This window comes from Aquarana catesbeiana, linkage group LG04, assembly GCF_042186555.1.
Source record: "Aquarana catesbeiana isolate 2022-GZ linkage group LG04, ASM4218655v1, whole genome shotgun sequence".
NCBI classification, from domain to species: Eukaryota; Metazoa; Chordata; class Amphibia; order Anura; family Ranidae; genus Aquarana; species Aquarana catesbeiana.
This window is the reverse complement of record NC_133327.1, coordinates 41629338-41653095: the sequence shown is the minus strand read 5'-3', so window position 1 is coordinate 41653095 and position 23758 is coordinate 41629338. Positions and strand designations below refer to the sequence as shown.

At 40.5% G+C, this 23758-nt stretch overlaps 1 long non-coding RNA gene and 18 other non-coding genes across 19 annotated transcripts in view; 18 read left to right on the top strand and 1 right to left on the bottom strand.

Moving 5' to 3' along the window:
- LOC141139198 (uncharacterized) overlaps positions 1-23758 on the bottom strand; it is a 1175459-nt gene that overhangs the window by 456668 nt on the left and 695033 nt on the right. The gene's annotated exons all lie outside the window — the stretch shown is intronic.
- TRNAL-UAA (transfer RNA leucine (anticodon UAA)) lies at positions 426-508 on the top strand. Its single transcript has one exon. It is a non-coding gene; the product is annotated as a tRNA-Leu (tRNA).
- Positions 1310-1392, top strand: TRNAL-UAA (transfer RNA leucine (anticodon UAA)). The gene has a single exon. It is a non-coding gene; the product is annotated as a tRNA-Leu (tRNA).
- Positions 2193-2274, top strand: TRNAL-UAA (transfer RNA leucine (anticodon UAA)). Its single transcript has one exon. It is a non-coding gene; the product is annotated as a tRNA-Leu (tRNA).
- Positions 3076-3158, top strand: TRNAL-UAA (transfer RNA leucine (anticodon UAA)). Its single transcript has one exon. It is a non-coding gene; the product is annotated as a tRNA-Leu (tRNA).
- On the top strand, positions 3959-4041 carry TRNAL-UAA (transfer RNA leucine (anticodon UAA)). Its single transcript has one exon. It is a non-coding gene; the product is annotated as a tRNA-Leu (tRNA).
- Positions 5133-5215, top strand: TRNAL-UAA (transfer RNA leucine (anticodon UAA)). The gene has a single exon. It is a non-coding gene; the product is annotated as a tRNA-Leu (tRNA).
- On the top strand, positions 6016-6098 carry TRNAL-UAA (transfer RNA leucine (anticodon UAA)). The gene has a single exon. It is a non-coding gene; the product is annotated as a tRNA-Leu (tRNA).
- TRNAL-UAA (transfer RNA leucine (anticodon UAA)) lies at positions 7190-7272 on the top strand. The gene has a single exon. It is a non-coding gene; the product is annotated as a tRNA-Leu (tRNA).
- On the top strand, positions 8074-8156 carry TRNAL-UAA (transfer RNA leucine (anticodon UAA)). Its single transcript has one exon. It is a non-coding gene; the product is annotated as a tRNA-Leu (tRNA).
- On the top strand, positions 8958-9040 carry TRNAI-UAU (transfer RNA isoleucine (anticodon UAU)). Its single transcript has one exon. It is a non-coding gene; the product is annotated as a tRNA-Ile (tRNA).
- Positions 9842-9924, top strand: TRNAL-UAA (transfer RNA leucine (anticodon UAA)). Its single transcript has one exon. It is a non-coding gene; the product is annotated as a tRNA-Leu (tRNA).
- On the top strand, positions 10733-10815 carry TRNAL-UAA (transfer RNA leucine (anticodon UAA)). Its single transcript has one exon. It is a non-coding gene; the product is annotated as a tRNA-Leu (tRNA).
- TRNAL-UAA (transfer RNA leucine (anticodon UAA)) lies at positions 11624-11706 on the top strand. Its single transcript has one exon. It is a non-coding gene; the product is annotated as a tRNA-Leu (tRNA).
- Positions 12508-12590, top strand: TRNAL-UAA (transfer RNA leucine (anticodon UAA)). The gene has a single exon. It is a non-coding gene; the product is annotated as a tRNA-Leu (tRNA).
- TRNAL-UAA (transfer RNA leucine (anticodon UAA)) lies at positions 13399-13481 on the top strand. The gene has a single exon. It is a non-coding gene; the product is annotated as a tRNA-Leu (tRNA).
- Positions 14283-14365, top strand: TRNAL-UAA (transfer RNA leucine (anticodon UAA)). Its single transcript has one exon. It is a non-coding gene; the product is annotated as a tRNA-Leu (tRNA).
- On the top strand, positions 15168-15250 carry TRNAL-UAA (transfer RNA leucine (anticodon UAA)). The gene has a single exon. It is a non-coding gene; the product is annotated as a tRNA-Leu (tRNA).
- Positions 16935-17017, top strand: TRNAL-UAA (transfer RNA leucine (anticodon UAA)). The gene has a single exon. It is a non-coding gene; the product is annotated as a tRNA-Leu (tRNA).

The window sequence follows — 23758 nt, the reverse complement described above, 5'->3', positions numbered from 1 at the left end:
GCAGTGGTAAATAGCTGACGGCAACCGTCATTAGCGCCCAAAGTCTATGTTGGAATTTTGTACGTCCATCGAGAAAGATAATTACTCCTTAAATCAAATCTCTGTGCTTAATGGTAGAATCATCATGGAAAGGATAAAAGTCAAACTGCACCAATCCCCTCCAGTGTGAAAATCATTATCGTTTCCTCAGATGTCCATTGCCACATAGTGAGAAGCATGGTCGAGTGGTTAAGTCATCATTGGGGCCTAAAGTCTAACTTGGAGCTTTGTAATCCCATCAAGAAAAATAAAACACTCTTCAGAGCAAATGCCGTTTGTAAATGTAGACTCACCTGAGACAGGTAACGGCCCACCTGAATTGGCTTTATCAACTCTGAAAATCAGTACTGCTTTCTCGGTTCTCGGATACTGTTCTTACAACAAGTACCAGGATGGCCGAGTGGTTAAGACGTTGGACTTAAGATCCAATGGATGTATATCCACGTGGGTTCGAACCCCACTCCTGGTAAACATTTATAGTGTTTACAGCAATGGAAGGCACTCTTACAAGATGTTCAAAAAGGTTTGAAAAAAACACCACATAAGATTAAAATCTAGGCTGCTCTTGGCTACCAACAAATACACCTGGTCAAAGCAAGAAGTCACTATCATCTGCTTAAAGTAATATCACCATATTTGTATACATTTGAGCTTAGAAGGTCAGAAAACTTTAGCAAGACCCTGTTACTTGGTATCACCAAGATGTCCTTCCATTGCTAAGAAGGGCTGCTTTGTACACATTAAAAAATAGCAAAAGTCTGCAGCCTAATGATGCCAGAAATTCAGCATGAAAGATACATAAAGGGAATATAAAAATACAGTCCCTACTTATCACTCCTTTCTTGGCAGTGGTAAATAGCTGACGGCAACCGTCATTAGCGCCCAAAGTCTATGTTGGAATTTTGTACGTCCATCGAGAAAGATAATTACTCCTTAGATCAAATCTCTGTGCTTAATGGTAGAATCATCATGGAAAGGATAAAAGTCAAACTGCACCAATCCCCTCCAGTGTGAAAATCATTATCGTTTCCTCAGATGTCCATTGCCACATAGTGAGAAGCATGGTCGAGTGGTTAAGTCATCATTGGGGCCTAAAGTCTAACTTGGAGCTTTGTAATCCCATCAAGAAAAATAAAACACTCTTCAGAGCAAATCCCGTTTGTAAATGTAGACTCACCTGAGACAGGTAACGGCCCACCTGAATTGGCTTTATCAACTCTGAAAATCAGTACTGCTTTCTCGGTTCTCGGATACTGTTCTTACAACAAGTACCAGGATGGCCGAGTGGTTAAGGCGTTGGACTTAAGATCCAATGGATGTATATCCACGTGGGTTCGAACCCCACTCCTGGTAAACATTTATAGTGTTTACAGCAATGGAAGGCACTCTTACAAGATGTTCAAAAAGGTTTGAAAAAAACACCACATAAGATTAAAATCTAGGCTGCTCTTGGCTACCAACAAATACACCTGGTCAAAGCAAGAAGTCACTATCATCTGCTTAAAGTAATATCACCATATTTGTATACATTTGAGCTTAGAAGGTCAGAAAACTATAGCAAGACCCTGTTACTTGGTATCACCAAGATGTCCTTCCATTGCTAAAAAGGGCTGCTTTGTACACATTAAAAAATAGCAAAAGTCTGCAGCCTAATGATGTGAGAAATTCAGTATGAAAGATACATAAGGGAATATAAAAATACAGTCCCTACTTATCACTCCTTTCTTGACAGTGGTAAATAGCTGATGGAAACCCTCATTAGGGCCCAAAGTCTATGTTGGAATTTTGTACGTCCATCGAGAAAGATAATTACTCCTTAGATCAAATCTCTGTGCTTAATGGTAGAATCATCATGGAAAGGATAAAAGTCAAACTGCACCAATCCCCTCCAGTGTGAAAATCATTATCGTTTCCTCAGATGTCCATTGCCACATAGTGAGAAGCATGGTCGAGTGGTTAAGTCATCATTGGGGCCTAAAGTCTAACTTGGAGCTTTGTAATCCCATCAAGAAAAATAAAACACTCTTCAGAGCAAATCCCATTTGTAAATGTAGACTCACCTGAGACAGGTAACGGCCCACCTGAATTGGCTTTATCAACTCTGAAAATCAGTACTGCTTTCTCGGTTCTCGGATACTGTTCTTACAACAAGTACCAGGATGGCCGAGTGGTTAAGGCGTTGACTTAAGATCCAATGGATGTATATCCACGTGGGTTCGAACCCCACTCCTGGTAAACATTTATAGTGTTTACAGCAATGGAAAGCACTCTTACAAGATGTTCAAAAAGGTTTGAAAAAAACACCACATAAGATTAAAATCTAGGCTGCTCTTGGCTACCAACAAATACACCTGGTCAAAGCAAGAAGTCACTATCATCTGCTTAAAGTAATATCACCATATTTGTATACATTTGAGCTTAGAAGGTCAGAAAACTTTAGCAAGACCCTGTTACTTGGTATCACCAAGATGTCCTTCCATTGCTAAGAAGGGCTGCTTTGTACACATTAAAAAATAGCAAAAGTCTGCAGCCTAATGATGCCAGAAATTCAGTATGAAAGATACATAAAGGGAATATAAAAATACAGTCCCTACTTATCACTCCTTTCTTGGCAGTGGTAAATAGTTGACGGCAACCGTCATTAGCGCCCAAAGTCTATGTTGGAATTTTGTACGTCCATCGAGAAAGATAATTACTCCTTAGATCAAATCTCTGTGCTTAATGGTAGAATCATCATGGAAAGGATAAAAGTCAAACTGCACCAGTCCCCTCCAGTGTGAAAATCATTATCGTTTCCTCAGATGTCCATTGCCACATAGTGAGAAGCATGGTCGAGTGGTTAAGTCATCATTGGGGCCTAAAGTCTAACTTGGAGCTTTGTAATCCCATCAAGAAAAATAAAACACTCTTCAGAGCAAATCCCGTTTGTAAATGTAGACTCACCTGAGACAGGTAACGGCCCACCTGAATTGGCTTTATCAACCCTGAAAATCAGTACTGCTTTCTCGGTTCTCGGATACCATTCTTACAACAAGGACCAGGATGGCCGAGTGGTTAAGGCGTTCGACTTAAGATCCAATGGATGTATATCCACGTGGGTTCGAACCCCACTCCTGGTAAACATTTATAGTGTTTACAGCAATGGAAGGCACTCTTACAAGATGTTCAAAAAGGTTTGAAAAAAACACCACATAAGATTAAAATCTAGGCTGCTCTTGGCTACCAACAAATACACCTGGTCAAAGCAAGAAGTCACTATCATCTGCTTAAAGTAATAACACCATATTTGTATACATTTGAGCTTAGAAGGTCAGAAAACTATAGCAAGACCCTGTTACTTGGTATCACCAAGATGTCCTTCCATTGCTAAGAAGGGCTGCTTTGTACACATTAAAAAATAGCAAAAGTCTGCAGCCTAATGATGCCAGAAATTCAGTATGAAAGATACATAAGGGAATATAAAAATACAGTCCCTACTTATCACTCCTTTCTTGACAGTGGTAAATAGCTGATGGAAACCCTCATTAGGGCCCAAAGTCTATGTTGGAATTTTGTACGTCCATCGAGAAAGATAAACACTCCTTAGATCAAATCTCTGTGCTTAATGGTAGAATCATCATGGAAAGGATAAAAGTCAACCTGCACCAATCCCCTCCAGTGTGAAAATCATTATCATTTCCTCAGATGTCCATTGCCACATAGTGAGAAGCATGGTCGAGTGGTTAAGTCATCATTGGGGCCTAAAGTCTAACTTGGAGCTTTGTAATCCCATCAAGAAAAATAAAACACTCTTCAGAGCAAATCCCGTTTGTAAATGTAGACTCACCTGAGACAGGTAACGGCCCACCTGAATTGGCTTTATCAACTCTGAAAATCAGTACTGCTTTCTCGGTTCTCGGATACTGTTCTTACAACAAGTACCAGGATGGCCGAGTGGTTAAGGCGTTGGACTTAAGATCCAATGGATGTATATCCACGTGGGTTCGAACCCCACTCCTGGTAAACATTTATAGTGTTTACAGCAATGGAAGGCACTCTTACAAGATGTTCAATAAGGTTTGAAAAAAACACCACATAAGATTAAAATCTAGGCTGCTCTTGGCTACCAACAAATACACCTGGTCAAAGCAAGAAGTCACTATCATCTGCTTAAAGTAATATCACCATATTTGTATACATTTGAGCTTAGAAGGTCAGAAAACTTTAGCAAGACCCTGTTACTTGGTATCACCAAGATGTCGTTCCATTGCTAAGAAGGGCTGCTTTGTACACATTAAAAAATAGCAAAAGTCTGCAGCCTAATGATGCCAGAAATTCAGTATGAAAGATACATAAAGGGAATATAAAAATACAGTACCTACTTATCACTCCTTTCTTGGCAGTGGTAAATAGCTGACGGCAACCGTCATTAGCGCCCAAAGTCTATGTTGGAATTTTGTACGTCCATCGAGAAAGATAATTACTCCTTAGATCAAATCTCTGTGCTTAATGGTAGAATCATCACTATGGTAGAATCATCACCAAGATGTCCTTCCATTGCTAAGAAGGGCTGCTTTGTACACATTAAAAAATAGCAAAAGTCTGCAGCCTAATGATGCCAGAAATTCAGCATGAAAGATACATAAAGGGAATATAAAAATACAGTCCCTACTTATCACTCCTTTCTTGGCAGTGGTAAATAGCTGACGGCAACCGTCATTAGCGCCCAAAGTCTATGTTGGAATTTTGTACGTCCATCGAGAAAGATAATTACTCCTTAGATCAAATCTCTGTGCTTAATGGTAGAATCATCATGGAAAGGATAAAAGTCAAACTGCACCAATCCCCTCCAGTGTGAAAATCATTATCATTTCCTCAGATGTCCATTGCCACATAGTGAGAAGCATGGTCGAGTGGTTAAGTCATCATTGGGGCCTAAAGTCTAACTTGGAGCTTTGTAATCCCATCAAGAAAAATAAAACACTCTTCAGAGCAAATCCCGTTTGTAAATGTAGACTCACCTGAGACAGGTAACGGCCCACCTGAATTGGCTTTATCAACCCTGAAAATCAGTACTGCTTTCTCGGTTCTCGGATACCATTCTTACAACAAGGACCAGGATGGCCGAGTGGTTAAGGCGTTGGACTTAAGATCCAATGGATGTATATCCACGTGGGTTCGAACCCCACTCCTGGTAAACATTTATAGTGTTTACAGCAATGGAAGGCACTCTTACAAGATGTTCAAAAAGGTTTGAAAAAAACACCACATAAGATTAAAATCTAGGCTGCTCTTGGCTACCAACAAATACACCTGGTCAAAGCAAGAAGTCACTATCATCTGCTTAAAGTAATATCACCATATTTGTATACATTTGAGCTTAGAAGGTCAGAAAACTATAGCAAGACCCTGTTACTTGGTATCACCAAGATGTCCTTCCATTGCTAAGAAGGGCTGCTTTGTACACATTAAAAAATAGCAAAAGTCTGCAGCCTAATGATGCCAGAAATTCAGTATGAAAGATACATAAGGGACTATAAAAATACAGTCCCTACTTATCACTCCTTTCTTGACAGTGGTAAATAGCTGATGGAAACCCTCATTAGGGCCCAAAGTCTATGTTGGAATTTTGTACGTCCATCGAGAAAGATAAACACTCCTTAGATCAAATCTCTGTGCTTAATGGTAGAATCATCATGGAAAGGATAAAAGTCAACCTGCACCAATCCCCTCCAGTGTGAAAATCATTATCGTTTCCTCAGATGTCCATTGCCACATAGTGAGAAGCATGGTCGAGTGGTTAAGTCATCATTGGGGCCTAAAGTCTAACTTGGAGCTTTGTAATCCCATCAAGAAAAATAAAACACTCTTCAGAGCAAATCCCGTTTGTAAATGTAGACTCACCTGAGACAGGTAACGGCCCACCTGAATTGGCTTTATCAACTCTGAAAATCAGTACTGCTTTCTCGGTTCTCGGATACTGTTCTTACAACAAGTACCAGGATGGCCGAGTGGTTAAGGCGTTGGACTTAAGATCCAATGGATGTATATCCACGTGGGTTCGAACCCCACTCCTGGTAAACATTTATAGTGTTTACAGCAATGGAAGGCACTCTTACAAGATGTTCAATAAGGTTTGAAAAATACACCACATAAGATTAAAATCTAGGCTGCTCTTGGCTACCAACAAATACACCTGGTCAAAGCAAGAAGTCACTATCATCTGCTTAAAGTAATATCACCATATTTGTATACATTTGAGCTTAGAAGGTCAGAAAACTTTAGCAAGACCCTGTTACTTGGTATCACCAAGATGTCGTTCCATTGCTAAGAAGGGCTGCTTTGTACACATTAAAAAATAGCAAAAGTCTGCAGCCTAATGATGCCAGAAATTCAGTATGAAAGATACATAAAGGGAATATAAAAATACAGTCCCTACTTATCACTCCTTTCTTGGCAGTGGTAAATAGCTGACGGCAACCGTCATTAGCGCCCAAAGTCTATGTTGGAATTTTGTACGTCCATCGAGAAAGATAATTACTCCTTAGATCAAATCTCTGTGCTTAATGGTAGAATCATCACTATGGTAGAATCATCACCAAGATGTCCTTCCATTGCTAAGAAGGGCTGCTTTGTACACATTAAAAAATAGCAAAAGTCTGCAGCCTAATGATGCCAGAAATTCAGCATGAAAGATACATAAAGGGAATATAAAAATACAGTCCCTACTTATCACTCCTTTCTTGGCAGTTTTAAATAGCTGACGGCAACCGTCATTAGCGCCCAAAGTCTATGTTGGAATTTTGTACGTCCATCGAGAAAGATAATTACTCCTTAGATCAAATCTCTGTGCTTAATGGTAGAATCATCATGGAAAGGATAAAAGTCAAACTGCACCAATCCCCTCCAGTGTGAAAATCATTATCGTTTCCTCAGATGTCCATTGCCACATAGTGAGAAGCATGGTCGAGTGGTTAAGTCATCATTGGGGCCTAAAGTCTAACTTGGAGCTTTGTAATCCCATCAAGAAAAATAAAACACTCTTCAGAGCAAATCCCGTTTGTAAATGTAGACTCACCTGAGACAGGTAACGGCCCACCTGAATTGACTTTATCAACCATGAAAATCAGTACTGCTTTCTCGGTTCTCGGATACCATTCTTACAACAAGTACCAGGATGGCCGCGTGGTTAAGGCGTTGGACTTAAGATCCAATGGATGTATATCCATGTGGGTTCGAACCCCACTCCTGGTTAGCATTTATAGTGTTTACAGCAATGGAAGGCACTCTTACAAGATGTTCAAAATGGTTTGAAAAAAACACCATATAAGATTAAAATCTAGGCTGCTCTTGGCTACCAACAAATACACCTGGTCAAAGCAAGAAGTCACTATCATCTGCTTAAAGTAATATCACCATATTTGTATACATATGAGCTTAGAAGGTCAGAAAACTATAGCAAGACCCTGTTACTTGGTATCACCAAGATGTCCTTCCATTGCTAAGAAGGGCTGCTTTGTACACATTAAAAAATAGCAAAAGTCTGCAGCCTAATGATGCCAGAAATTCAGTATGAAAGATACATAAAGGGAATATAAAAATACAGTCCCTACTTATCACTCCTTTCTTGGCAGTGGTAAATAGCTGACGGCAACCGTCATTAGCGCCCAAAGTCTATGTTGGAATTTTGTACGTCCATCGAGAAAGATAAACACTCCTTAGATCAAATCTCTGTGCTTAATGGTAGAATCATCATGGAAAGGATAAAAGTCAACATGCACCAGTCCTCTCCAGTGTGAAAATCATTATCGTTTCCTCAGATGTCCATTGCCACATAGTGAGAAGCATGGTCGAGTGGTTAAGTCATCATTGGGGCCTAAAGTCTAACTTGGAGCTTTGTAATCCCATCAAGAAAAATAAAACAATCTTCACAGCAAATCCCGTTTGTAAATGTAGACTCACCTGAGACAGGTAACAGCCCACCTGAATTGGCTTTATCAACTCTGAAAATCAGTACTGCTTTCTCGGTTCTCGGATACTGTTCTTACAACAAGTACCAGGATGGCCGAGTGGTTAAGGCGTTGGACTTAAGATCCAATGGATTTATATCCATGTGGGCTCAAACCCCACTCCTGGTAAACATTTATAGTGTTTACAGCAATGGAAGGCACTCTTACAAGATGTTCAAAAAGGTTTGAAAAAAACACCACATAAGATTAAAATCTAGACTGCTCTTGGCTACCAACAAATACACCTGGTCAAAGCAAGAAGTCACTATCATCTGCTTAAAGTAATATCACCATATTTGTATACATTTGAGCTTAGAAGGTCAGAAAACTTTAGCAAGACCCTGTTACTTGGTATCACCAAGATGTCCTTCCATTGCTAAGAAGGGCTGCTTTGTACACATTAAAAAATAGCAAAAGTCTGCAGCCTAATGATGCCAGAAATTCAGCATGAAAGATACATAAAGGGAATATAAAAATACAGTCCCTACTTATCACTCCTTTCTTGGCAGTGGTAAATAGCTGACGGCAACCGTCATTAGCGCCCAAAGTCTATGTTGGAATTTTGTACGTCCATCGAGAAAGATAATTACTCCTTAGATCAAATCTCTGTGCTTAATGGTAGAATCATCATGGAAAGGATAAAAGTCAACATGCACCAGTCCTCTCCAGTGTGAAAATCATTATCGTTTCCTCAGATGTCCATTGCCACATAGTGAGAAGCATGGTCGAGTGGTTAAGTCATCATTGGGGCCTAAAGTCTAACTTGGAGCTTTGTAATCCCATCAAGAAAAATAAAACACTCTTCAGAGCAAATCCCGTTTGTAAATGTAGACTCACCTGAGACAGGTAACGGCCCACCTGAATTGGCTTTATCAACTCTGAAAATCAGTACTGCTTTCTCGGTTCTCGGATACTGTTCTTACAACGAGTACCAGGATGGCCGAGTGGTTAAGGCGTTGGCTTTATTATCCAATGGATGTATATCCACGTGGGTTCGAACCCCACTCCTGGTAAACATTTATAGTGTTTACAGCAATGGAAGGCACTCTTACAAGATGTTCAAAAAGGTTTGAAAAAAACACCACATAAGATTAAAATCTAGGCTGCTCTTGGCTACCAACAAATACACCTGGTCAAAGCAAGAAGTCACTATCATCTGCTTAAAGTAATATCACCATATTTGTATACATTTGAGCTTAGAAGGTCAGAAAACTATAGCAAGACCCTGTTACTTGGTATCACCAAGATGTCCTTCCATTGCTAAGAAGGGCTGCTTTGTACACATTAAAAAATAGCAAAAGTCTGCAGCCTAATGATGCCAGAAATTCAGTATGAAAGATACATAAAGGGAATATAAAAATACAGTCCCTACTTATCACTCCTTTCTTGGCAGTGGTAAATAGCTGACGGCAACCGTCATTAGGGCCCAAAGTCTATGTTGGAATTTTGTACGTCCATCGAGAAAGATAAACACTCCTTAGATCAAATCTCTGTGCTTAATGGTAGAATCATCATGGAAAGGATAAAAGTCAACCTGCACTAGTCCCCTCCAGTGTGAAAATCATTATCGTTTCCTCAGATGTCCATTGCCACATAGTGAGAAGCATGGTTGAGTGGTTAAGTCATCACTGGGGCCTAAAGTCTAACTTTGAGCTTTGTAATCCCATCAAGAAAAATAAAACACTCTTCAGAGCAAATCCCGTTTGTAAATGTTGACTCACCTGAGACAGGTAACGGCCCACCTGAATTGGCTTTATCAACTCTGAACATCAGTACTGCTTTCTCGGTTCTCGGATAATGTTCTTACAACAAGTACCAGGATGGCCGAGTGGTTAAGGCGTTGGACTTAAGATCCAATGGATGTATATCCACGTGGGTTCGAACCCCACTCCTGGTAAACATTTATAGTGTTTACAGCAATGGAAGGCACTCTTACAAGATGTTCAAAAAGGTTTGAAGAAAACACCACATAAGATTAAAATCTAGGCTGCTCTTGGCTACCAACAAATACACCTGGTCAAAGCAAGAAGTCACTATCATCTGCTTAAAGTAATATCACCATATTTGTATACATTTGAGCTTAGAAGGTCAGAAAACTATAGCAAGACCCTGTTACTTGGTATCACCAAGATGTCCTTCCATTGCTAAGAAGGGCTGCTTTGTACACATTAAAAAAAAGCAAAAGTCTGCAGCCTAATGATGCCAGAAATTCAGTATGAAAGATACATAAAGGGAATATAAAAATACAGTCCCTACTTATCACTCCTTTCTTGGCAGTGGTAAATAGCTGACGGCAACCGTCATTAGGGCCCAAAGTCTATGTTGGAATTTTGTACGTCCATCGAGAAAGATAAACACTCCTGAGATCAAATCTCTGTGCTTAATGGTAGAATCATCATGGAAAGGTTAAAAGTCAACCTGCACCAGTCCCCTCCAGTGTGAAAATCATTATCGTTTCCTCAGATGTCCATTGCCACATAGTGAGAAGCATGGTCGAGTGGTTAAGTCATCATTGGGGCCTAAAGTCTAACTTGGAGCTTTGTAATCCCATCAAGAAAAATAAAACACTCTTCAGAGCAAATCCCGTTTGTAAATGTAGACTCACCTGAGACAGGTAACGGCCCACCTGAATTGGCTTTATCAACTCTGAAAATCAGTACTGCTTTCTCGGTTCTCGGATCTCGGATACCGTTCTTGCAACAAGTACCAGGATGGCCGAGTGGTTAAGGCGTTGGACTTAAGATCCAATGGATGTATATCCACGTGGGTTCGAACCCCACTCCTGGTAAACATTTATAGTGTTTACAGCAATGGAAGGCACTCTTACAAGATGTTCAAAAAGGTTTGAAAAAAACACCACATAAGATTAAAATCTAGGCTGCTCTTGGCTACCAACAAATACACCTGGTCAAAGCAAGAAGTCACTATCATCTGCTTGAAGTAATATCACCATATTTGTATACATTTGAGCTTAGAAGGTCAGAAAACTATAGCAAGAACCTGTTACTTGGTATCACCAAGATGTCCTTCCATTGCTAAGAAGGGCTGCTTTGTACACATTAAAAAATAGCAAAAGTCTGCAGCCTAATGATGCCAGAAATTCAGTATGAAAGATACATAAAGGGAATATAAAAATACAGTCCCTACTTATCACTCCTTTCTTGGCAGTGGTAAATAGCTGACGGCAACCGTCATTAGGGCCCAAAGTCTATGTTTGAATTTTGTACGTCCATCGAGAAAGATAAACACTCCTTAGATCAAATCTCTGTGCTTAATGGTAGAATCATCATGGAAAGGATAAAAGTCAACCTGCACTAGTCCCCTCCAGTGTGAAAATCATTATCGTTTCCTCAGATGTCCATTGCCACATAGTGAGAAGCATGGTTGAGTGGTTAAGTCATCACTGGGGCCTAAAGTCTAACTTGGAGCTTTGTAATCCCATCAAGAAAAATAAAACACTCTTCAGAGCAAATCCCGTTTGTAAATGTAGACTCACCTGAGACAGGTAACGGCCCACCTGAATTGGCTTTATCAACTCTGAAAATCAGTACTGCTTTCTCGGTTCTCGGATCTCGGATACCGTTCTTACAACAAGTACCAGGATGGCCGAGTGGTTAAGGCGTTGGACTTAAGATCCGATGGATGTATATCTACGTGGGTTCGAACCCCACTCCTGGTAAACATTTATAGTGTTTACAGCAATGGAAGGCACTCTTACAAGATGTTCAAAAAGGTTTGAAAAAAACACCACATAAGATTAAAATCTAGGCTGCTCTTGGCTACCAACAAATACACCTGGTCAAAGCAAGAAGTCACTATCATCTGCTTAAAGTAATATCACCATATTTGTATACATTTGAGCTTAGAAGGTCAGAAAACTATAGCAAGACCCTGTTACTTGGTATCACCAAGATGTCCTTCCATTGCTAAGAAGGGCTGCTTTGTACACATTAAAAAATAGCAAAAGTCTGCAGCCTAATGATGCCAGAAATTCAGTATGAAAGATACATCAAGGGAATATAAAAATACAGTCCCTACTTATCACTCCTTTCTTGGCAGTGGTAAATAGCTGACGGCAACCGTCATTAGGGCCCAAAGTCTATGTTGGAATTTTGTACGTCCATCGAGAAAGATAAACACTCCTTAGATCAAATCTCTGTGCTTAATGGTAGAATCATCATGGAAAGGATAAAAGTCAACCTGCACTAGTCCCCTCCAGTGTGAAAATCATTATCGTTTCCTCATATGTCCATTGCCACATAGTAAGAAGCATGGTTGAGTGGTTAAGTCATCACTGGGGCCTAAAGTCTAACTTGGAGCTTTGTAATCCCATCAAGAAAAATAAAACACTCTTCAGAGCAAATCCCGTTTGTAAATGTAGACTCACCTGAGACAGGTAACGGCCCACCTGAATTGGCTTTATCAACTCTGAACATCAGTACTGCTTTCTCGGTTCTCGGATACTGTTCTTACAACAAGTACCAGGATGGCCGAGTGGTTAAGGCGTTGGACTTAAGATCCAATGGATGTATATCCACGTGGGTTCAAACCCCACTCCTGGTAAACATTTATAGTGTTTACAGCAATGGAAGGCACTCTTACAAGATGTTCAAAAAGGTTTGAAGAAAACACCACATAAGATTAAAATCTAGGCTGCTCTTGGCTACCAACAAATACACCTGGTCAAAGCAAGAAGTCACTATCATCTGCTTAAAGTAATATCACCATATTTGTATACATTTGAGCTTAGAAGGTCAGAAAACTATAGCAAGACCCTGTTACTTGGTATCACCAAGATGTCCTTCCATTGCTAAGAAGGGCTGCTTTGTACACATTAAAAAAAAGCAAAAGTCTGCAGCCTAATGATGCCAGAAATTCAGTATGAAAGATACATAAAGGGAATATAAAAATACAGTCCCTACTTATCACTCCTTTCTTGGCAGTGGTAAATAGCTGACGGCAACCGTCATTAGGGCCCAAAGTCTATGTTGGAATTTTGTACGTCCATCGAGAAAGATAAACACTCCTTAGATCAAATCTCTGTGCTTAATGGTAGAATCATCATGGAAAGGTTAAAAGTCAACCTGCACCAGTCCCCTCCAGTGTGAAAATCATTATCGTTTCCTCAGATGTCCATTGCCACATAGTGAGAAGCATGGTCGAGTGGTTAAGTCATCATTGGGGCCTAAAGTCTAACTTGGAGCTTTGTAATCCCATCAAGAAAAATAAAACACTCTTCAGAGCAAATCCCGTTTGTAAATGTAGACTCACCTGAGACAGGTAACGGCCCACCTGAATTGGCTTTATCAACTCTGAAAATCAGTAGTGCTTTCTCGGTTCTCGGATCTCGGATACCGTTCTTACAACAAGTACCAGGATGGCCGAGTGGTTAAGGCGTTGGACTTAAGATCCAATGGATGTATATCCACGTGGGTTCGAACCCCACTCCTGGTAAACATTTATAGTGTTTACAGCAATGGAAGGCACTCTTACAAGATGTTCAAAAAGGTTTGAAAAAAACACCACATAAGATTAAAATCTAGGCTGCTCTTGGCTACCAACAAATACACCTGGTCAAAGCAAGAAGTCACTATCATCTGCTTAAAGTAATATCACCATATTTGTATACATTTGAGCTTAGAAGGTCAGAAAACTATAGCAAGACCCTTTTACTTGGTATCACCAAGATGTCCTTCCATTGCTAAGAAGGGCTGCTTTGTACGCATTAAAAAATAGCAAAAGTCTGCAGCCTAATGATGCCAGAAATTCAGTATGAAAGATACATAAAGGGAATATAAAAATACAGTCCCTACTTATCACTCCTTTCTTGGCAGTGGTAAATAGTTGACGGCAACCGTCATTAGGGCCCAAAGTCTATGTTGGAATTTTGTACGTCCATCGAGAAAGATAAACACTCCTTAGATCAAATCTCTGTGCTTAATGGTAGAATCATCATGGAAAGGATAAAAGTCAAACTGCACCAGTCCCCTCCAGTGTGAAAATCATTATCGTTTCCTCAGATGTCCATTGCCACATAGTGAGAAGCATGGTCGAGTGGTTAAGTCATCATTGGGGCCTAAAGTCTAACTTGGAGCTTTGTAATCCCATCAAGAAAAATAAAACACTCTTCAGAGCAAATCCCGTTTGTAAATGTAGACTCACCTGAGACAGGTAACGGCCCACCTGAATTGGCTTTATCAACTCTGAACATCAGTACTGCTTTCTCGGTTCTCGGAAACGGTTCTTACAACAAGTACCAGGATGGCCGAGTGGTTAAGGCGTTGGACTTAAGATCCAATGGATGTATATCCACGTGGGTTCGAACCCCACTCCTGGTAAACATTTATAGTGTTTACAGCAATGGAAGGCACTCTTACAAGATGTTCAAAAAGGTTTGAAAAAAAACACCACATAAGATTAAAATCTAGGCTGCTCTTGGCTACCAACAAATACACCTGGTCAAAGCAAGAAGTCACTATCATCTGCTTAAAGTAATATCACCATATTTGTATACATTTGAGCTTAGAAGGTCAGAAAAATATAGCAAGACCCTGTTACTTGGTATCACCAAGATGTCCTTCAATTGCTAAGAAGGGCTGCTTTGTACACATTAAAAAATAGCAAAAGTCTGCAGCCTAATGATGCCAGAAATTCAGTATGAAAGATACATAAAGGGAATATAAAAATACAGTCCCTACTTATCACTCCTTTCTTGGCAGTGGTAAATAGCTGACGGCAACCGTCATTAGGGCCCAAAGTCTATGTTGGAATTTTGTACGTCCATCGAGAAAGATAAACACTCCTTAGAGCAAATCTCTGTGCTTAATGGTAGAATCATCATGGAAAGGATAAAAGTCAACCTGCACTAGTCCCCTCCAGTGTGAAAATCATTATCGTTTCCTCAGATGTCCATTGCCACATAGTGAGAAGCATGGTCGAGTGGTTAAGTCATCACTGGGGCCTAAAGTCTAACTTGGAGCTTTGTAATCCCATCAAGAAAAATAAAACACTCTTCAGAGCAAATCCCGTTTGTAAATGTAGACTCACCTGAGACAGGTGACCGCCCACCTGAATTGGCTTTATCAACTCTGAAAATCAGTACTGCTTTCTCGGTTCTCGGATACCATTCTTACAACAAGTGCCAGGATGGCCGCGTGGTTAAGGCGTTGGACTTAAGATCCAATGGATGTATATCCACGTGGGTTCGAACCCCACTCCTGGAAAACATTTATAGTGTTTACAGCAATGGAAGGCACTCTTACAAGATGTTCAAAAAGGTTTGAAAAAAACACCACATAAGATTAAAATCTTGGCTGCTCTTGGCTACTAACAAATACACCTGGTCAAAGCAAGAAGTCACTATCATCTGCTTAAAGTAATATCACCATATTTGTATACATTTGAGCTTAGAAGGTCAGAAAACTATAGCAAGACCCTGTTACTTGGTATCACCAAGATGTCCGTCTTTTGCTAAGAAAGGCTGCTTTGTACACATTAAAAAATAGCAAAAGTCCGCTACCTAATGATGCCAGAAATTCAGTATGAAAGATAAATAAAGGGAATATAAACATACAGTCCCTACTTATCACTCCTTTCTTGGCAGTGGTAAATAGCTGACGGCAACTGTCATTAGGGCCCAAAGTCTATGTTGGAATTTTGTACTTCCATCGAGAAAGATAAACACTCCTAAGATCTAATCTCTGTGCTTAATGGTAGAATCATCATGGAAAGGATAAAAGTCAACCTGCACCAGTCCCCTCCAGTGTGAAAATCATTATCGTTTCCTCAGATGTCCATTGCCACATAGTGAGAAGCATAGTCGAGTGGTTAAGTCATCATTGGGGCCTAAAGTCTAACTTGGAGCTTTGTAATCCCATCAAGAAAAATAAAACACTCTTCAGAGCAAATCCCTTTAGTGAATGTAGACTCACCTGAGACAGGTAATGGCCCACCTGATTTGGCTTCATCAACTGTGAAAATCAGTACTGCTTTCTAGGTTCTCAGATAAAATTCTTATAACAGCTAACAGGTTGGCCGAGTGGTTAAGGCGTTGGCTTTATTATCCAATGGATGTATATCCACGTGGGTTCGAACCCCACTCCTGGTAAACATTTATAGTGTTTACAGCAATGGAAGGCACTCTTACAAGATCTTCGAAAAGGTTTGAAAAAAACACCACATAAGATTAAAATCTAGGCTGCTCTTGGCTACCAACAAATAGACCTGGTCAAAGCAAGAAGTCACTATCATCTGCTTAAAGTAATATCACCATATTTGTGTACATTTGAGCTTAGAAGGTCAAAAAACTATAGCAAGACCCTGTTACTTGGTATCACCAAAATGTTCTTCCATTGCTAAGAAGGGCTGCTTTGTACACATTAAAAAATAGCAAAAGTCCACAGCCTAATGATGTCAGAAATTCAGTATGGGAGATACATAAAGGGAATATAAAAATACAGTCCCTACTTATCACTCCTTTCTTGGCAGTGGTAAATAGCTGACGGCAACCGTCATTAGGGCCCAAAGTCTATGTTGGAATTTTGTACTTCCATCGAGAAAGATAAACACTCCTTAGATCAAATCTCTGTGCTTAATGGTAGAATCATCATGGAAAGGATAAAAGTCAACCTGCACCAGTCCCCTCCAGTATGAAAATCATTATCGTTTCCTCAGATGTCCATTGCCACATAGTGAGAAGCATAGTCGAGTGGTTAAGTAATCATTGGGGCCTAAAGTCTAACTTGGAGCTTTGTAATCCCATCAAGAAAAATAAAAACTCTTCAGAGTAAATCCCTTTTGTGAATGTAGACTCACCTGAGACAGGTAATGGCCCACCTGAATTGGCTTTATCAACTCTGAAAATCAGTACTGCTTTCTCGGTTCTCGGATACTGTTCTTACAACAAGTACCAGGATGGCCGAGTGGTTAAGGCGTTGGACTTAAGATCCAATGGATGTATATCCACGTGGGTTTGAACCCCACTCCTGGTAAACATTTATAGTGTTTACAGCATTGGAAGGCACTCTTAGAAGATGTTCAAAAAGGTTTGAAAAAACACCACATAAGATTAAAATCTAGGCTGCTGTTGGCTACTAACAAATACACCTGGTCAAAGCAAGAAGTCACTATCATCTGCTTAAATTAATACAACCCCTGGCAAAAATTATGGAATCACCAGTCCTTGAGGATGTTCCTTAAGTTGTTTATTGTTGTAGAAAAAAAGCAGATCACAGACATGGCCAAAAACTAAAGGCATTTCAAATGGCAACTTTCTGGCTTTAAGAAACACTAAAAGAAATCAAGAAAAATAATTGTTCTGGCCAGTAACAGTTAGATTTATAGAACAAGCACTGGGAATAAATTATGGAATCACTCAATTCTGAGAAGAAAATTATGGAATCACCCTGTAAATTTTCATTACAAACACTAACACCTGCATCAGATTAAATCTGCTTGTTAGTATGTAGGTAAAGAAGGTAAATCATCATGCAGTGTTGCACAAGATGTTGGTTGTTCACAGTCGGCTGTGTCTAAAACATGGACCAAATACAAACAACATGGGAAGGTGGTTAAAGGCAAGCATACTGGTAGACCAAGGAAGACATCAAAGCATCAAGACAGAAAACTTAAAGCAATATGCCTTGAAAACAGAAAATGCACAACAAAACAAATGAGGAACAAATGGGAGGAAACTGGAGTCAACATCTGTGACCGAACTGTAAGAAACCGCCTAAAGGAAATGGGATTTACATACAGAAAAGCTAAAAGAAAGCCATCTCTAACACCTAAACACAAAAAAACAAGGTTACAATGGGCTAAGGAAAGGCAATCGTGGACTGTGGATGATTGGATGAAAGTCATATTCAGTGATTATTCTCGAATCTGCATTGGGCAAGGTGATGATGCTGGAACTTTTGTTTGGTGCCGTTCCAATGAGATTTATGCAGACGACTGTCTGAAGAAAACATGCAAATTTCCACAGTCAATTATGATATGGGGCTGCATGTCAGGTAAAGGCACTGGGGAGATGGCTGTCATTAAATCTTCAATAAATGCACAGGTTTACATTGAAATTTTGGACACTTTTCTTATCCCATTTATTGAAAGGATGTTTGGGGATGATGAAATCATTTATCAAGATGATAATGTATCTTGCCATAGAGCAAAAACTGTGAAAAAATTCCTTGAAGAAAGACACATAAGGTCAATGTCATGGCCTGCAAACAGTCCGGAGCATTCCCATTTGTTGCTCTCTCAACCAAACTTTCAAACCATCCAATGGCTGGTGTCATAACTGATCACATGTTCAGCATCATGGCAGTTCTAGATTAAACAGAGGCAAAGATGATAGCTTCCTTGGCTGAAAACGATAGGAGGGTTTACTTACACTTTAAGTCAATGCCTCAGAGACTGCGAGCAGTTAAAAAAAACAGAGGTGGTGCAGCAAAGTACTAGTGATGTGTTGGAGTGTTATTTTGTTTGTTTTTCGTGATTCCATAATTTTTTCCTCAGAGTTGAGTGATTCTATAATTTATTCCCTGTGATTGTTCTATAAATCTAACTGTTACTGCCCCCCCACAATTATTTTTCTTGATTTCTTTTAGTGTTTCCTAAAGCCAGAAAGTTGCCATTTGAAATGCCTTTAGTTTTTGGCCATGTCTGTGATCTGCTTTTTTTCTACAACAATAAACAACTGAAGGAACATCCTCAGGGACTGGTGATTCCATAATTTTTGCCAGGGGTTGTATCATCATATTTGTATACATTTGAGCTTAGAAGGTCAAAAAACTATAGCAAGACCCTGTTACTTGGTATCACCAAGATGTCCTTCCATTGCTAAGAAGGGCTGCTTTGTACACATTAAAAAATAGCAAAAGTCCGCAGCCTAATGATGCCAGAAATTCAGTATGGGAGATACATAAAGGGAATATAAAAATACAGTCCCTACTTATCACTCCTTTCTTGGCAGTGGTAAATAGCTGACGGCAACCATCATTAGGGCCCAAAGTCTATGTTGGAATTTTGTACTTCCATCGAGAAAGATAAACACTCCTTAGATCAAATCTCTGTGCTTAATGGTAGAATCATCATGGAAAGGATAAAAGTCAACCTGCACCAGTCCCCTCCAGTGTGAAAATCGTTATCGTTTCCTCAGATGTCCATTGCCACATAGTGAGAAGCATGGTCGAGTGGTTAAGTCATCATTGGGGCCTAAAGTCTAACTTGGAGCTTTGTAATCCCATCAAGAAAAATAAAACACTCTTCAGAGCAAATCCCTTTTCCTGGTGCCTACATGGCAGCAAACCTGTGGTAAGCTCCGCCCCGGACTCCTCCCCTCATGATAGTTAATACATTATAAAAAAAACAACTCTACCCCCAATAGCATTTTTCTTTTTTTCCTCATACCTGATGGATAGTCAGTGCGGGTCCTTTACCTCTGCCTCAGGCAGTTTCCGTCTGGATTCAGGCCTCTCCCAGAACACGGTCCCCTGACTTGGGCTGCTAACAAGCGCTGATAAGAGGGGATCTCCTTCTCAGGGTCTTTTGGGGCAGCAGCGTTTTCTAACTTGGAACATACAGGTCTGCATATTATGGCTAAGCTGAGAGTTTCAGTGGGGGCAGGTAAGGGCTTCCGTTTTTACCTTACTTTGACATACTGTCTGCTAGTCCTGTCCATTTTTTCTTTTGTGCATCCAGGATGGTGAGCGCCATGGCGCAAATGCGCCGCTGTACTCGGTCTTTTCTCTTCCTGCGTAGCTGTATATGGGCCGGGCGACCTTCCCGGCCGCACGGCGCATGCGCGGGCATCCGAGGCTCACGGCGCCATCTTGGTTGTGGGCAAATATATGGAAGTTTGCCCTTAGTTAGTATTGAAGTGTAGGAGGTGGCTGAGAATCAGGGGGATGGCTGTTCCCGCCCCTCCTTCTCTCTTTAAAGGGCTCAGGTTTTAATTATAGCCTTAGGCTTTCCCCAGCAGGTTCAGCTTCTTGAATGCTCCTCTAGGGCTCTGGCCTTGTATGGTGAGTACTCATTTTTGTAAAAACTGTTAGTTTTAATTACAAATTAGGGGGTTTATTTTTTAATGTTTTTTCTTGTATAAAAATAAATAAATAAATAACTAATTATGGGGGATATGAAAAAAAAATATATAGGGTTTTTTAAAAAAAAAAAAACTAAAAGGGGGAATTTTATATTGATGTTTTTTTTTTCTTTTTGACATTTGGGGGGAAAGGCTGTCTTTTCCCCATTCATTGTTAGCTTTCCCTTTACTTTTTCTTTAGTGTTTGCTCTGCTACTTGTCACCCCTAAGCCTGCCCCCGCGTTCATGAGTCAACCGCCATCATATCAATGCCCTTGATTTCTTAGGTAAGGGCTTGCACCTAAAAAAAAAAAAAAAATTTTAATAAAAAGAAAGGATTTTTTATTTTTGAGCAAAAGAGTGCCTTACGCTGTTACTCTTGTTTCAGCCCTTTACACCTAGACATGTCTAACAAGACTTCGGGCCATCACAGTGGACAGTCCCATCCAAGCTCCAGTCACAGTCGGTCGACTAGCTCCCGACACCGGTCTGATGGAAGGTTGCCTTTTAAAAGGCGTCGGTCGCCTAGTCCTTCCAGACGAGAAAGTTAAAAAAAAATGCCGAGCATGTGGTGCAACCCCATTGCCAGATAAACTAATCTGCAAAGATTGTCTGCGTGGTTATGTCGATCAAGAAAGAGTTGAAGTCCAGCAGGTCACGGACTTAATAAAGAAAGTGGTCTCCTGCGCTGTTCAGGAGATATTTACTATTTACTGCGGCGATGATGTCATCAGCGCATGCGCTCTGAAGGAACGGTCGCCCGTGCTGTTTCTTCAGGCGAGTGTGCCGTGTCCGGTGGCTCCCACGCGCATGTGTGGGAGTGACGTCACGTGGCTCCGGCCAGTCACAGAGCCTGAAGACGGGCGAAGATGGATGCGGCCTGCAGCGGGGATGACGCAGGATTCATTTGCAGGTACAATGAGTGTCACATAATGTGCTAGTATGCGATGCATACTAGTACATTATGCCTGTACTTTGCGGGGAAGAAGAAAGGAAGAAAAACCCACCAGGGTTTACTTCCACTTTAAGGTCAATGTTTATGATTCAACAATAAGAAAGAGACTGGGAAAAATGTGGCATCCATGGGAGAGTTCAAAGGCGAAAGCCACTGCTGCTGACCAACAAAGAACACAAAGGTTCGTCTAACATTTGCTAAATAAAAAAAACATCTTGTTTATCCTCAAGTCTTTGGGCAAATATTCTGTGGACTGATGAGACAAAAGTTTAAATTTTTGGAAGGTGTAAATCCTGTTACATCTGGCGTAAAACCAACACAACATTTCATAAAAAGACCATCATACCAACAGTCAAACATGGTGATGGTAGTGTGATGGTCTGGGGCTGCTTTGCAGCTTCAAGACCTGGACCACTGGTCCACCTCTGAATGGCTAAAAAATAACACAATTAAGGTTTTTTAGTGGCCTAGTCAGTCTGGACGTAAATCCAAATGAGATGCTGTGGCATGATCTTAACCACTTGCCACCAAATCACATACCTGGTATGTCATTTGATTTCAATTAGTTGTACCGGGGTGACGCCTGCAGCTGCAGGTATCACTCTGGTACCGTTTTTTTTACAGCCGACGGTCGGCTCTCTTGTAATAGCAATCGGAGCAACTAACTAGCCGCTCAATTGTTATTACAAGCAGTGGAAGGGGACATCCCCTCCCACCGCCTTCTGAGTCTCTCTTGGGAGACCCGAGCTACTAGCCGACACGCCCGCTAGCTAGTCGGAAATTTATACAAAGCTGGAATCGGCTTTGATCGGGTCTCCACTATGCAATTTTAAAGCATGACATGTTTGGTATCTTGGTGTTACACTTGGTGTGACATCATCTTTTATATTTTACATGAAAATTGTGTTATTTATTGTGTTTTTTGCATTAAAAAAGTGTATTTTTTCCCAAAAGTTGAGTTTGAAAAACTACTTCACATATACTGTGTGACATAAAAAGTTGCAAAACCCACCAATTTAATCTCTAGGGCCTCTGCTTTAAAAAAGATAGAATGTTTGGGGGTTCTAAGTAATTTTCTAGCAAAAAATACTGATTGTTACATGTGAACAAAAAGATCACATTTACTGTAAAAACTGAATTTTTGATTTACTCAGGTTGTCTTTGTGTAGTATTAACATTTGTTTTATGTTGTGAATCATTTAAGTGTGACAATAATGCAAAAGAATCAGGAAGGGGACACATACTTTTTCACAGCACTGTACATGTTTTGAGCTTAAAAGTGCATAATGTTATCAACATAAAACCTAATTTAACCACTTTAGTACAGGGCACTTAAACATTTTCCTGCCCAGGCCAATTTTCGGCTTTCAGTGCTATCACATTTTGAATGACAATTGTGCGGTCATGCAAATGCTGTACCCAAACAAAATTTTTATAACTGTTCCACACAAATAGAGCTTTCTTTTGGTGGTATTTGATCACCACTGGGGTTTTTATTTTTTTGCGCTACAAATAAAAAAAGTCTGACATTAAAAAAAAAAAAAATTTTTTTTGTTTCTGTTACAAAACTTTATAAGTAAGTACATTTTCTCCTTCACTGATGGGCACTGATGAGGTTGCACTGTCGGGCACTGATGAGGCAGTACTGATTGGCACTGATGAGGTGGCACTGATGGCCACTGATGATGAGGCACTTATTCCGCGCACACACGAGCGGACTAGGTCCGGAGGACTGGACTCCGTCTGACAGTTCGACCGTATGTGGGCTCCAGCAGACTTTTTTCCCAAAAAGTCTGACGGACCTAGAAATAAAACATGTTTCAAATCTTTCCAACGGACTCGAGTCTGGTCGAAAAGTCCGCTCGTCTGTATGCTAGTCCGACAGGCAAAAACCAACGCTAGGGCAGCTATTGGCTACTGGCTATGAACTTCCTTATTTTAGTCCGGTCATACGTCATCACGAATCTGTTGGACTTTGGTTGATCGTGTGTAGGCAAGTCCGTTCATTCGAAAGTCCGTCGGAAAGTCCATCGGAAAGTCCTTTGAAAAGTCTGCCGGACCTAGTCCGTCAAAAAGTCCGCCCGTGTGTACGCGGCATTACAGTATCTCACAAAAGTGAGTACACCCTTCACATTTTTGTAAATATTTTATTATATCTTTTCATGTGACAACACTGAAGAAATGACACTATGCTACAATGTAAAGTAGTGAGTGTACAGCTTGTATAACAGTGTAAATTTGCTGTCCCCTCAAAATAACTAACACAGACATTAATGTCTAAACCGTTGGCAACAAAAGTGAGTACACCCCTAAGTGAAAATGTCCAAATTTGTCCCAAAGTGTCAATATTTTGTGTGGCCACCATTATTTTCCAGCACTGCCTTAACTCTCTTGAGCATGGAGTTCACCAGAGCTTCACAGCTTGCCACTGGAGTTCTCTTCCACTCCTCCATGACGACATCACAGGGTTGGTGGATGTTAGAGACCTTGCGCTCTTCCACCTTCTGTTTGAGGATGTCCCACAGATGCTCAATAGGGTTTAAGTCTGAAGACATGCTTGGTCAGTCCATCACATTTACCCTCAGCTTCTTTAGTATGGCAGCGGTCGTCTTGGAGGTGTGTTTGAGGTCGTTATCATGTTGGAATACTGCCCTGTAGCCCAGTCTCTGAAGGGAGGAGATCATGCTCTGCTTCAGT